Here is a 14,833-nt window from a genome sequence, read left to right on the forward strand (position 1 = left end):
GATAGGGTTATGTGTCTAGATGGTTGAGAAATGTATGGAACTAAAGAGAGATTAGTGGATCATCATTATGAGTTTGTTATCTCATCTTATTGTATAAATAGGAGTACCTCTTCCATTCCAAAGGGAGGACTCTTGGAGCATTGTATCCAATTTATGATGGAATAGAATAAAGCTTCATTTTGCATATATTTCCATTATGTAGTTATAGATATAAGTTGTACATATATTTCCATTATGTAGTTTTAGATATAAGTTGCCTTAATGTAGTATATGGAATAGCTTGTCACTTTGTTCTTAGGAGAATTGAGCTCACTCTAGAAGGATCAAAGGAACATGTTATTTCATATTAGATCTTATTTCATTTAATTGCTTAGATGTTTGAGGATTTGTTTGTGATTGATGAATGAGTTTTAAATTAGAATCTTATCAACATATGAGAGGATAACCAAGGGTCTAAGTTAGGCTCTCTCTCCATTTGATTTGCATGATGATTGAAATTCATTCTTTTGCTTTTATGTTTCAAGTATCATATGAGGAGATAAACAAGAGTCTAAGTTAGGCTCTCTCTCCATTTGATTCACATGATAATTGAAATTCATTCTTTTGCTTTTAAGTTTCAAGTTATTTCATTTCTTATGCTTATGGATGAATCTTAGTTTAGTTTGGATTAGTACATGAGAGGACAATCAAGAGACTAAGTTAGTCTTTCTCTCTCTTTGAATCTGAACAACAATTAAAGTTCATTCTCTTGTCTTCATTTCAAGTTTCTAGTTTTATGTAATCAATGATTTCTCTATGATACTATAGGGAAGGACAACCAGAACCTCCTTAGTTAGGAGCCTCTTCCCTTGCATATTATATTGAATCATAAATCATTTAGTTAGACATAGAGTTAGTTGCCTACTCCTGCATATATTTTGCTGGCATCATCACAGGCTTACGAGTTTCCGTGGTTGATAATTTAATGCAGCAATTTAAGCCCAATAAATTTCCCAACATTTTGGCGCCGTTGCCGGGGATGGTGCTAAGGGATTAGGCATTAGGAATTTAATTCAGTACTAGTATTTTTCTTTAGACAAAATAATTTGTGAAACCTGGTGACAACAGGATCTTCACAAAGGAGTTTAAGTTTGAGTTTTATGATGTTTTAATATTTAGCTAGTTTTAAATTCAATCCTTTTTGAAACCCCCCTGCATGAATAAAAACGAATCAATCGATTAATATGCTCTCTTCCTGCGCTTCATGCGATCAGGAAGATCAGAAAATCTATTGATTTCGTTCGAATAAAAATACTCTTGCTGGAGAACTAATGTGCAACATGACAATAAAGAATTTTGTGAATGAAAAAAAACATCTTTAAATTTTTAGACGAAATTTAGTTTTTTTAATTTTAGATTTAAAACATAAATTCTTTTTTATTAAAAAAAAAAAATTAACCATTTTCTTTGTTTTTTTAGATATTTAAAAAATAACCATTTCTTTTGTTTTTTTTAGATATTTAAAAAACTAACTATTGTTTAATTTTAGAATATTTCTTTATTAGGTTTTAATTAAAAAAAAAAAATTGTTGATTTTACAACTTAAAAAACATCTCAACTTAAATAACAAATTAAAAAAATTTGTTTTTTAATTTGTTGTTTAAAAAAAAATCTAAAGCAATAAATAAAATCAACATAAAAATAAAAAAATATGTTTTCATTTCTTTTTAAGATTTGTTGTTTAAAAAAAAATAAAAAAAATAACAAATAAATAAAAATAAATAAATAAATAATTCCATGTAATAATAATATATATATCTCTTATATATATTATTATTATTAAAAAAAAGAAAAAGTCCTTTTAAAAAAACCATTTTTATTAGATATAGGTTCAATTTCATTATTTAAAAAAAAAAAAAAACTTGAAAAAAAAATAAAAAAAATAAAATAAAATAAAATAAAAAATATGAAAAAAATAACCACTGGAGAGTTACCTAGGAATATGCTGCTTGTCGTGGATCGGAACTTGGTGCAGTCTATCGTGCCTGGCACTCGAGTGACTGTGTTGGGAATTTATAGTATCTACCAAGCAAACAATTCTTCCGCTCGTAGGAGGGCTGTTGCGATCAGGCAGCCCTATATTAGAGTTGTGGGCATTGAGCAGGCCACCGAAGCTACTTCTGGTGTTCCTTCTTCCTTCTTCCTTCAGTGTAGACAAGAAAATAGAGATCAAAGAATTTGCTCAAAGGCCCGATTCATATACCAGGCTCTGTGCCATGGTTGCTCCATCTATATTTGGCCACACTGATGTTAAGAAGGCAGTTGCTTGCCTCCTCTTTGGCGGATCGAGGAAGAGACTGCCTGATGGAGTTCGATTAAGAGGAGATATCAATGTGCTATTACTTGGTGATCCATCCACCGCGAAATCACAGTTCCTTAAATTTGTTGAGAAGACAGCCTCGGTTGCTGTTTACACTTCTGGAAAAGGTTCATCTGCTGCTGGTCTAACAACTTCTGTAATTCGTGATTCCAGCACTCGTGAGTTTTATCTTGAGGGAGGTGCAATGGTGTTGGCAGACGGAGGGGTTGTTTGTATTGACGAGCTTGAGAAAATGAGGGTTGAAGACAGAGTTTCTATTCACGAGGCAATGGAGCAACAGACAATATCCATTGCAAAAGCAGGCATCACGACTGTCCTCAACTCTCGTACATTTGTGCTTGCAGCAGCCAATCCTCCATCTGGTCGTTATGATGATCTCAAGACAGCACAAGACAACATTGATTTGCAGACGATGATTCTTTCTCGATTTGATCTGATTTTCATTGTAAAGGATGTTCGTCTCTATGATCAAGATAAGCTTATTGCTAGTCATATTATCAAAGTCCATGCAAATGCAGGAGCCGCGTCTAAATATTCAGACGCTACGGATAGAGAAAATTGGCTTAAAAGGTACATTGAATACTACCGAGGGCATATCAAGCCTCGATTATCAGATGCTGCTGCTAAAATGTTACAAAATAACTATGTTAGGATTAGACAGCAAATGCGCCAATAGGCTCATGAAAGTGGAGATTCTCCTGCCATACCTATAACAGTGAGGCAGTTAGAAGCTATTATTCGATTAAGCGAGTCCATTGCAAAGATACAATTGTCAACTGTAGCAACAGAGGAACATGTCACAGAAGCTTTGAGGTTTTTTTCAATGTTTCTACCATGGATGCTGCACGCTCTGGCATTGCTGAACAAATAAGTTTGACACCAGAAATGAGAAGTGAAATTCAGCAAGTTGAGACACAAATAAAGAGACGGATGGGAATCGGCATCAACGTATCTGAGAGGTGTCTGATTGATGATATGGTCAGAATGGAGTTGAATGAATCAACTGTTCGAAGAGCTCTCCTTATCATGCATCAAAGGGATGAAGTGGGATACAAGAGAGAAAGGCATGTCATAGTTCGCAAAAGTGTAAAGTTAAAGATGAGTGATCTGATACTAACACCTAACAGAGGACCGCGACTAGGCAGTGCCAGTTCTATGTAAAGTTTATTTTCTTCAACAGGCATCCTTCCAAAAGGCTTTTCTATGGCCCGTTCTGGCGAAGTTCACTATCAATCAACAATTTTGGATTTCAAAGCTGCAATTCCTAGAAAATTGTTACATATGCTTAAACACTCCATATGCCTTCAATCCAGCGATTTCACAAGTTATCTTCAAGAGCGCTGCCATCCGTTTTGTTTTGCATTTATTTTGGTTTGTTTGGTATTTTTAGGTTTATTTTGTTTTTTATTTTTATTTTTTTGATTTCGTTATACATAATATCTTCAATGTTTGTTGTAATTTATTAATGTTGTTATTATAATTAATATATTGATATATTAATTGTATTAATATATTAATTTATTATTATATTTGTATTTTGTTGTGTGATTTGTTTTTTTTTTATATATTTTGTATATATTTTGATTGATTAGATTTGATTTATATATTTAGTTAATATTTGATTTGTATATATATATATATATATATGATTGTATTAATATATTAATTATATTAATATATTAATATGATTGTATTAATTATATTAATATATTATGATAATATATTATCTTTTGTTATCAAGTTTCAAAAAAAAAAAAAAACAATAAAAAATAATAAAAAATAGTTAACAATTGTTGTTTAGAAGGATTTAAAAAAGTAAACATTGGCATGTGCAGGGCACTGGCATAAAACAAAACTTTGGGGGCATGAAAATTGAGAGAATCATGAAAATTACAGGAATTGATTGAAAGTGCAACAGTTGGTACAAGGGCAAAAATAAAAGAAAAAAAAAAAAACAAAAACTTTTCACAAAATTCACGCAGGCTTGAAAATAAAGAATGGAACATTTGGAAGCATAATTTAAAAGAACATTTGGTGGATTATTTAAATGCTGACTAACTTGTTTAGAGTTGGCAAATTGATATTGTTGTATGCTTTTATAACGTACTAATCTGCAGGACACAACAAATCTATGATGCCAAACTTTTCGCCATGCACAGAAGTCAGCTGACACAAACAGGGAGTATTACTTTTCATGGTTATTTAAAAAAAAATGGATTGATATTAATATCATGATTAAGTCAATTTTAATACTTTGTTTGTCCTTAATTTGTTTTATTTGGTATGAAATTTTTGCGTAAGAATCATGAAGAAACTGGCCATTTCTTCTAGAGCACACTTATGTTTTATTTGTACCAAGTTTTTTTACAGGTTACAGGATAATCAAGTTAACATAAGGAGATTACATTGTGACGACAATTGGTCTTCCAAAGACTAAAGTCATGACAGATTCTAAAGAAAAATCCAACTCTACAACCACTCCTTTGCAACTCCCTTTTTGCAAAAGATTTTGAATTCCACCAATTGTCAAACCATAAACCATGACCTTACCATATCCATTTTTCACAACAAGAGTTCATATTCATACACCATGAATTTCCTTACATCCATTCCTTACAAGCTTATTGTCATTTTCCATGTCATTACCATTCCCCTTCATTTCCGCAATAAAACCCTACTTGAGTCAAAGTCCTAGAGTCTAAGCATCATTGAAAAACACCTAGAGGCTTGCATGCCTTAATGGCAAGTACTCTTGCCAATGAACAATGGGAGTACATTAATATCCCTTGTTCATTGGATCTTGTAGGTGACTCGACCACGACAAATTTATTCGTACCTACAAAGATGTGTTAGTCATCCTGACTCCCATTGGAATCAATGGTGGGAGCTCTTGTGTTGGCTAGGGGCATTCATTGACGGCCACTAAGTCAACAAATTCTTGCTATGTTCGACACCGACACATTTAATCACATAGTAAGATTTGTGCCATCGAGCATTGAAGACTTGAAGACCCATATTTTGTAGCAGATGAAGCCACTTTCCTTTCGTTTCTTTTCAGTTTGTCATCACTTGAGGACGAGTCAATAAATAAGGCTGGGAGGGAAATGTAACTTCTATATTTTGTATACCTTCCAAGCCTTATAGATTTTCAGCCATATTCAGCAGAATCATCAGATTCATCATCCAGTAGCAGAGGATCCACCAGCAGATACGACTTTCAGCCATGTTCAGCAGACTCCTCAGATTCATCATCTAGTAGCAGAGGATCCAATAGTGGATACGACAATACAAATCCATCTTTCATCCACAACTTGAAGAAGAAGCTTCAGATCAGAATTGTGGCAGCTGAACATGCATGATTCATCCACTTCCTTAGGTAAGTAAGGTATGATGTTTTCTAACCTTTAATCTTGAAATTATTTTTAGATGCTAAAATGATGATATTTGGAAAATATTCCACTATTTCAATACTTCCTTTCTCATTTAAAATTTCCAAAAACCATCAGTTGGGGAGGGGGGAATTTCACACTTCATTCTTTTTCCTCATTCATATTACATCATAACCCACATAGTCTTCCCACAATAAAAACTACTACAAAATGATGAGCATATGATTGATATCAACAAAGTAAATAATGATTGTAAACACAAGAACCAATCATTAAAAAGAGATCTCAACAAAGTAAATAATGATTGTAAACACAAGAACCAATCATTAAAAAGAGATCAAAGTAAATAATGATTGTAACACAAGAACCAATCATTAAGAAGAGATCAAAGTAAATAATGATTGTAACACAAGAACCAATCATTAAAATATGTCAATGCTTTGCAAACAAATAAAAGTTATCCAAAGATGTGCAAAGTTAAAAGGAAGTCCATGATTGAAAGATGTTTGTTACACAAGAACCAAACATCTTGTAAAAGGAAGCTCATTTAAGAATCAAATCAAATAAGTCATTGTAGTAGCTTGCATGAGGACATGCAAGAACTTTAGTTGAGGAGTATGTTGGGCTCCAAAAATGGCACTCATTACCATACATTTTTCACCTATGCTTCCATTATTTGGCTCACTATTCATCACCTTGTCACTCCATTTTCCCTACTATTCACCATTAATGGGTCTCATTTATATTTTCCAAATATTGTTTATTTTTAAGCATTTTTGAGAGAAATTCTTGATTAAATATTAGAAAATAATATATTTTACTTTATATATGGAAAGTGGGTTGTTTTGGTGACATGTGTAGGTTCCAAGGAAGCTTCCAAGACATCTTTATGTGGCCTTGAATGATCAAATTCGAATTTGATAAGATAAGCCTCATGGAAAAGATCATGATCTCATGGAGAAGATCATGGACCTCATGGAGGAAATAATGGAGGATAGGGTTATGTGTCTAGATGGTTGAGAAATGTATGGAACTAAAGAGAGATTAGTGGATCATCATTATGAGTTTGTTATCTCATCTCATTGTATAAATAGGAGTACCTCTTCCATTCCAAAGGGAGGACTCTTGGAGCATTGTATCCAATTTATGATGGAATAGAATAAAGCTTCATTTTGCATATATTTCCATTATGTAGTTATAGATATAAGTTGTACATATATTTCCATTATGTAGTTTTAGATATAAGTTGCCTTAATGTAGTATATGGAATAGCTTGTCACTTTGTTCTTAGGAGAATTGAGCTCACTCTAGAAGGATCAAAGGAACATGTTATTTCATATTAGATCTTATTTCATTTAATTGCTTAGATGTTTGAGGATTTGTTTGTGATTGATGAATGCGTTTTAAATTAGAATCTTATCAGCATATGAGAGGATAACCAAGGGTCTAAGTTAGGCTCTCTCTCCATTTGATTTGCATGATGATTGAAATTCATTCTTTTGCTTTTATGTTTCAAGTATCATATGAGGAGATAACCAAGAGTCTAAGTTAGGCTCTCTCTCCATTTGATTCACATGATAATTGAAATTCATTCTTTTGCTTTTAAGTTTCAAGTTATTTCATTTCTTATGCTTATGGATGAATCTTAGTTTAGTTTGGATTAGTACATGAGAGGACAATCAAGAGACTAAGTTAGTCTTTCTCTCTCTTTGAATCTGAACAACAATTAAAGTTCATTCTCTTGTCTTCATTTCAAGTTTCTAGTTTTATGTAATCAATGATTTCTCTATGATACTGTAGGGAAGGACAACCAGAACCTCCTTAGTTAGGAGCCTCTTCCCTTGCATATTATATTGTATCATAAATCATTTAGTTAGACATAGAGTTAGTTGCCTACTCTTGCATATATTTTGCTGGCATCATCACAAGCTTACGAGTTTCCCTGGTTGATAATTTAATGCAGCAATTTAAGCCCAATAAATTGCCCAACACCCTGATTCGAAAACATGGTTCCAAACAGTTAACACTCCCCACACAGAGATGATCGCCACGTTTCTCCATTTTCTGTAATTGATAGGTGTGCCCTGAGTATCAATGCAAATATGTGTCTCAAATTTTTTCTCCAAATGCCTATCAATTTCTTCTTATAATCTCTCGTTGAGCAACCAATGACCACGATATAATCTCAATTTGTAGCTAAGATCATCTTGACCCCATCACATGACTTTTCTAGAAGTCACTAGAGGAAAATTGATTTTCTTGAATTAATCTAGATTAATGAAGCCATTTCCCTAAATTATACTTAGGAAAATTAATAAGTTGGCTAATTAATTCTAATTAAGGTAATTTTCCTTAGAAACTTTTTTTGGGTATAGGAGAAAATTAACCCAATTGTGTCTCTAGCCTAATAGACACCACCTGAGACTAGAACACTTGTTAAAGCTACATAAAATGGCACCCCACACCCACCTTAATGATAGAGTAAAAAATTTAGATCATTGCCAACAATAATATTTGGTCCCAAGAGGGCATCAATAACCACGATCCCATACCATAACTAAACCCTCTCAACGCATGGGCCATAAATGTTCAAGATAGACAATTCAATGCCCAATTCTTTTGTAACTAGATGAATTGATATGGAAGAATTGAAATTAAATGGGGAAAACGATATACAACTAGGAATCCAACTAGTTATTAGTCTTCCTACAGGCCTTAATCAACATCAATTGTAGAGAAAGACCAAGTTTTGAGCCAAAGCTCAAAAGAATCTCTTGCCTGGGAGCAATCAACCATAGGTTCTTAGATTAGAATTACATCATGATTGTGTGATTTAACTAATTGCTTGAAGGCTAAATGCTTGGAGGCCCCCTCCCCCACCATTTTGACATTATAAGAGAGAATGACCATGGATGCATAGTCAATGGGGCATTCCTTGCTATAAGGTCCCTCAATACTATAATTTGTTTCCCTTTTTTAAATTTCAATCGTATTTTTGCTAAGATTTGAGGAGGTGTGATTTACAACCAACAATATTGAGAGGAGCAAGATGAAGGGCTAGGCCTCCTAGGGAAGCAAGGGAGTATTTTAAGAAAACACAAGGCCGAAGTTCATAAACATTGCTAGGGGTGGCCTCTTAGGTAGAGGTTTGACAACCAAGTTGATGGCCTGAGGAGGGGGATAGGCCATGACAGGAGATACACTAAGGTCATTCATATTGATTGGGAGAGGATTTTGCGATCAAGCAGGTGAGATGGGGGTCTTAGGAAGAGTGAAGGGGAGGTCTCACGCAAGACCTTGTTTTTTAGTGAAGGGACCTCCACAGTTTCTTCATAGCATGTTAATCTAAGATCGATGTGTGAAGCAACAATATTATAGATTTTTATGAGAGGAGACTCAGAGAGTTTGATGCAGGATCTATAGATTGAACAACTGGTGTTGGATATGGATAGTCCTTACTCTTTTTTGAAACTTGTTGTGGAACATATGTTTGAACACCTTCCAGAGGAGATCCCTGCTTTTACACCAAATTCTCCCCGCATGAGCTCTTCTTCTTCCATATTTTTTGGACCCTTGACATGATGAGATGAATGACTTCGTGGAAGGCAAAACAATGTAAAGGAAAGTGCCAATAATACACTTTTTAGATCCATGAGAGGGAACCAAATTTTGAAAGCACTTCACCAACTAAATCTTCACTTAAATCCACTTCAATTGCATCCAAAGCCATCACCTATCCATTTATAGATAATAGGGGCTCCAATTGTAAGAAATGTCCAAGTTTCCCCTAGAGCCTTAGGGAAAGCCTCTTCCCAAAAAATGAAGGTACATTTTTGACATCCTTCGCTAATGCCATAATAAAGGATAGCCATATGTGAAATAGGAGGTGGAAATATGGAACATACCCCAACACATGCTTCCAATTTATTTCCAAACACTTTGCCAAAATTTTTTCCTTTACATCTTTTCCATAAAGCCTTCCGATAATTGCTTTCCCCAAAATATTTGGAATGGCTTTCAAAGACATACCCTTCCCCACCACCAAGCTATGGAATTTGACTGTCATTGTAATCCATGAGGTCCAAATCCATTTGGACATGTAATTATAACAAAATGACAAGGGGGCACAAAAATGACATCAAAAACCAGAAAGGGGTGTGAAAGAGGCCAGGGACAGGTTTACACGGTTACTCGAGGGATTCAAGTTCACGAGAAAAAATCCCGATAGAAAACTACCACCGTATATCGAACCACTGAGCTCCCATCCTCCCGTGATATATCCAAACCTCGTTTAAATGTTAATTGAATTTTTTAGAATATTTGAAAATCAAAGGAGTTAAAATATTTCCATTTATAGGATTAAGAGGTTAATATAATAATAACGCTGAAATTATGGTATATCAATCTACAACCCTAATGGCGAGGAAGTCATGAGATAAACGGCACCACGTCCCCAAAAACCTCCAGACTGCTGAAAATATGCAAACCCAAGAAGCCAGGAACCAGATCTGAATGACATAGGAGGAAAGGGGGGGAGAGATCCCCTCCTATCGAGATGCGGCGATAGGGGAATCATGCCAGAACACAAGTAACCAGAAACAAGTGGGAGAAACAAACAAAATGTTAGGACCGGTCCTCGGAGTGAGATGGCAGGCAGACAACAGAGGTAAATGGTTACCATGTGCGACGGAGAAACCGAGATTCATCATACCGATGAACAAACTGGAGCGATACAGAAGTTACATGAAAGACCACGTGCTAATATGCAAGTTCATCGGAGTATGGTTGACAAAAAAGGACCTCACCAAATGGATTCAACAAAAATGGCAGCCCCGAGGCCATATCGAGCTCAAGCTGCGAGCTAGAGGCTTATTCACAGTGATTTTCTCGAACTTGCAAGACAAAGAAAAATTATTTGAAAATGGTCCTTACTTTCATTATAATGTTGGATTGTTTATGAGATACTGGGAAGAATGCTATGACCTAGACAAGGAAAAAAATTTGGCAGCCCCGATGTGGGTTAGGTTATTTGGCCTCCCAATGGACTTCTAAGACCCAGAGATACTGGAGGGAATAGGAAATACGATAGGCAGATTTGTCAAAATAGCAGAAACGACAAAAAAATGAAGATATACTTCATATGCAAGAATATGTGTATACATGAATATAGTTGAACCCATCCCGAACACAATGGAACTAGAGTACCATGAAGAGGTCTGGCAGCAAACCCTAGACTTCGAACACATCCCATTTATATGTAGAAGATGTCATGAGTATGGTCACCTATTTAAGGAGTGCCCACTGAATATAGAAGAGGGAGAGAACATGAATAAACAACAGAGGAAAAATCAATAAGATAAGGAAGGGTTTCAAGAAGTGAAAAGTAAGAGAAGACAACCAAGAGAGAATTCTAGTGGGGGGAAAAACGAACAGCAAGCTCAGCTGACCAGAACAAATAGATTTGATGTGTTATAAGGAGGAGAAGAAGAAGATAACAAGGTCCAAATAATGGACTATCACGGGGAAAAAGGAAAGGAAAGAAACTCGAGTCAAGGCAAGCTAAAACCTAAGAGGAAAGCCCAAAGTGAGCTGACAGAGAAGGAGGAGAAGGGAGACAAAGAGAAGATGGATAACACTACAATGGAAATAGATAAAAGTAGGGGAGAAGAACTAAGCATGGAAGAAGAGGTGTTGAGGAAACTATTGAATGAATGGAGACACCTAGATGAGCATTCATTCCAGAAGACCAAAAACGACTATACAGAGAAACATTCCAGCTGTATCAAGTTAAATAGGGGCAGGGGAAGGTGGAGATGGCAGAAAAACTGGGGATGCACTAGGACAATTCCCAAGATTACTCAAATAAAATGAAAGGCGGAAAGAAAAGAGGCCGAAGAAACCTACAAGAATCTATACAGATTATGGGAGAAATGTTGGTGAATACAGGGAGGGTAGTACCGCTATCGACAATATTTCAACAAATAAACCAAGTAACCCAATGATAATTACATCCTAGAATATAAGAGGCCTCAATAGTAGAGGCAAGCAGAGACACTTAATTGAGAGACTAAGAAAAGAAAAACCTCAACTTATGCTGCTACAAGAAACAAAAATTACAGGAGGGAGAATGGAGGACATACTAAGAAAAATAAAACCAAGGTATGAATGCATGACCATAGATGCAAAAGGTAGTGCGGGAGGTATAGCAATATTGTGGAACCCAACAGAGATCACAGTAGACTATTGTGTGGGTATGAAAAGAATCCTCACGGCGCAGTTCTATCTAATTGGAAACAAAGATTGGTTCTTAGTCTCTGCAGTATATGGCCTGCATATCCCTATGGAAAAAGGGAATTTCCTCCAACAAATACAGAAGCTTGGTAAACTCCATGATGAAAAACTCTAGCTGATAGCAGGGGACTTCAATTTGACAACATCAACAAAGGAGAAAAGAGGAGGATTGCAAAGAGAAGAGCCGGAAATGGAGAGATTCAGAGATCTTCAAGAAGAACTAAAATTGGTAGACATCCCAACTATAAATGGAAAATATACGTGGAACAACAAAAGGGGAGGGAGCAGACAGATAGCCTCTCGGCTGGACAGATTCTTGGCAACATAACACTTCATTGGCAAAGACATATTCTATGAAGCATCAATTCTTCCGTGTCTAGGGTCAGACCACTGGCCTATTAAACTCGAAGTAGAAATGAATCAAGGAAACCAAAACAAACCCTTTAGGTTTGAGGCATTTTGGCTAAGAGAACCAACCCTAATAGGAAAAATGAAGGAATGGTGGAAAGGGAATGAGAATGAGATAGGAGGAAGAAACCAGATGCACACCTTTCAACTTAGACTAAAAGATCTAAAAGGTAAGATAAAGAAATGGAACAAGGAAGAATTCGGTAACATACAGAAGGAACAGGAGATAATCCAAACAAAGATGAAGAAAGTACAACAACAAATAATCAATGAGGGTAGAAGTGAAGGGCTTGCAGAAGAGGAAGGGCTACTGATTAACAAATTGGAAGAAAGAAGACAACAAGAAGAAATCCTATGGAAACAAAAATCAAGAATCCAATGGTTAAAAGAAGGAGAAAGAAACACAAGGTTCTTCCACAAAGCAATGATACAACACAGGCAACAGAACAAAATCTTCTCCTTAATGGATCAACAAGGCAATCGGCTCACCCAAAAGGAAGAAATGGAGAATCTGTTAGTACAACACTTCAAAGGGCTCTTGACAAAACCAAACATTAGAAGGGGAGATAATATTAATAAAATCATAGAACATATCCCCAATCTGGTGAGTAGAGACCAGAACTTGGCTCTATTAAGAGAAATATCTAAAGCAGAGGTGGAAGAGGTAATTAGGAATATGGCGAGAAACAAAGCACCAGGGCCAGACAGATTCACTGTCGAATTCTTCCAAGCAACTTGGTCCTTCCTAGGTGAAGACATAGTGAAATTAGTGGAGGAGTCCAGGTGTACCAAAAGAATGCACCCGACCCTGAATTTAGAGCGCTCGGAAGAACCACAAGGGTTCAGAGAAATAACACTATGTAATGTCATATACAAAATCTTGGCCACAATAATGGTCAACCGTTTAAAACCCATATTACCTGGGTTGATATCTTAAGAACAAACAGGGTTTGTCAAAGGCAGACAAATAACAGACGACATAGTGGTGACACACGAGGAAATTCACTCATTAAAAAAATTAAAAACCAAAGGAATGCTGGTTAAATTAGATTTGGCTAAAGCCTATGATCGATTGAATTGGGAGTATTTACAACGAATACTGAAGGCATTTGGTTTTTATGAAAGATGGATAATATGGATAATGTCAATGATAACCACCCAAGTTCTGTCAATTATGCTCAATAGTTCCCCCACAGAGGCATTCAACGCAACTAGAGGGCTCAGGCAAGGCGACCCGCTTTCTCCCTTATTGTTTATCCTGGCAGCGGAAGGCCTAGGAAGATATATAAAAGTGAAAGTCTGTAGTGAAAAATATATGGGCCTTAGGCTATGGGGGAATTAACTTCCATTAACACATCAACAATTTGTAGACGACGTAATGATGTATGGATAGGCATCGCTCAAGGAAGCCAGGAAAATCATGGAAATCCTCACAGACTTCACTAGTGCCTCAGGGACGGAGATAAACAAAGATAAGTCTGATATCTTCTTCTTTAACACTTCACCCTCTCAAGCCTTCCTAGCAAGAATTATGGGATTCAGAATAGGAAATTTCCCTACGAAATATTTAGGCATCCAGCTAAATGACCAGCAGAGTAGAGTGGATAATCAGAAACCCTTGTTGGGAAAAATCCAAAGAAAAATGCAGAACTGGACATTCAGAAGTTTGAACATGCCAAGTTGCGTAATACTACTAAGGTCAATATTACAATCTATTCTGATATACCAACTAACTAGTCAAGCGACTTCCAAAATAGTATGCCAAAAAATGGTAGACAATTTCAAAAAGCTTTTATGGCAAGGACCTAGAATGGAAAAAAAATGGGCGCTTCTATCATTGAGCTGGATTAGCAAGCCTCCTAAAAGAAGAAGGCTTTGGACTCCGAGACCCCTACATACTGAATCAGGTAATGGAAGCAAAGTTGTGGTGGAGATGGATACAGGGAGGGGTTGACCTTTGAAAAAAACTATGGGAAAGGAAGCATGACATGCCCAGGTCTCTCAAAGGAAAGCTGAGAAGCCATAACGACAAGAAAGGTTCAACAATAGGGAACCTAGTCATCGACAACACGGATCTGGTTAGCAACCACAACTTCTGGGAAATCAGGGGAGGTGAAAAAGCCAACTTTTCGGAAGAAGCATGGAAACAAAGAGAAAAAATAAACACCAAGCCTCAGCTAGCAGAAATCCACCAATACACTGATCTCTAAGGGGGAAAAACAGTGCAAAACTTCTGGTGCATAGACCCAGGAGAATACTGGAGAAAGTGGAAACAAAAACAGGATTGGCCAAAAGCACCAGAAACACCCAAGTGGAAGCTATACGAAAAGGAAATGGCAACCAGGAAAATAGAAAAAAAAGAAGGACCAGACATTCTAAGATGGGG

The 14,833-nt window shown here is 36.0% G+C and overlaps 1 pseudogene; it reads left to right on the plus strand.

Moving 5' to 3' along the window:
• Window positions 1–1,945: 1,945 nt before the first annotated feature.
• On the plus strand, window positions 1,946–3,520 carry LOC149158834 (DNA replication licensing factor MCM5 pseudogene; annotated as a pseudogene).
• The last annotated feature ends 11,313 nt before the right edge of the window (window positions 3,521–14,833 follow it).

This window comes from Pinus tabuliformis, chromosome 5_2 (assembly GCF_031772625.1).
Source record: "Pinus tabuliformis cultivar Carrire ecotype Pingquan chromosome 5_2, CPIR1, whole genome shotgun sequence".
Taxonomy (NCBI): Eukaryota; Viridiplantae; Streptophyta; class Pinopsida; order Pinales; family Pinaceae; genus Pinus; species Pinus tabuliformis.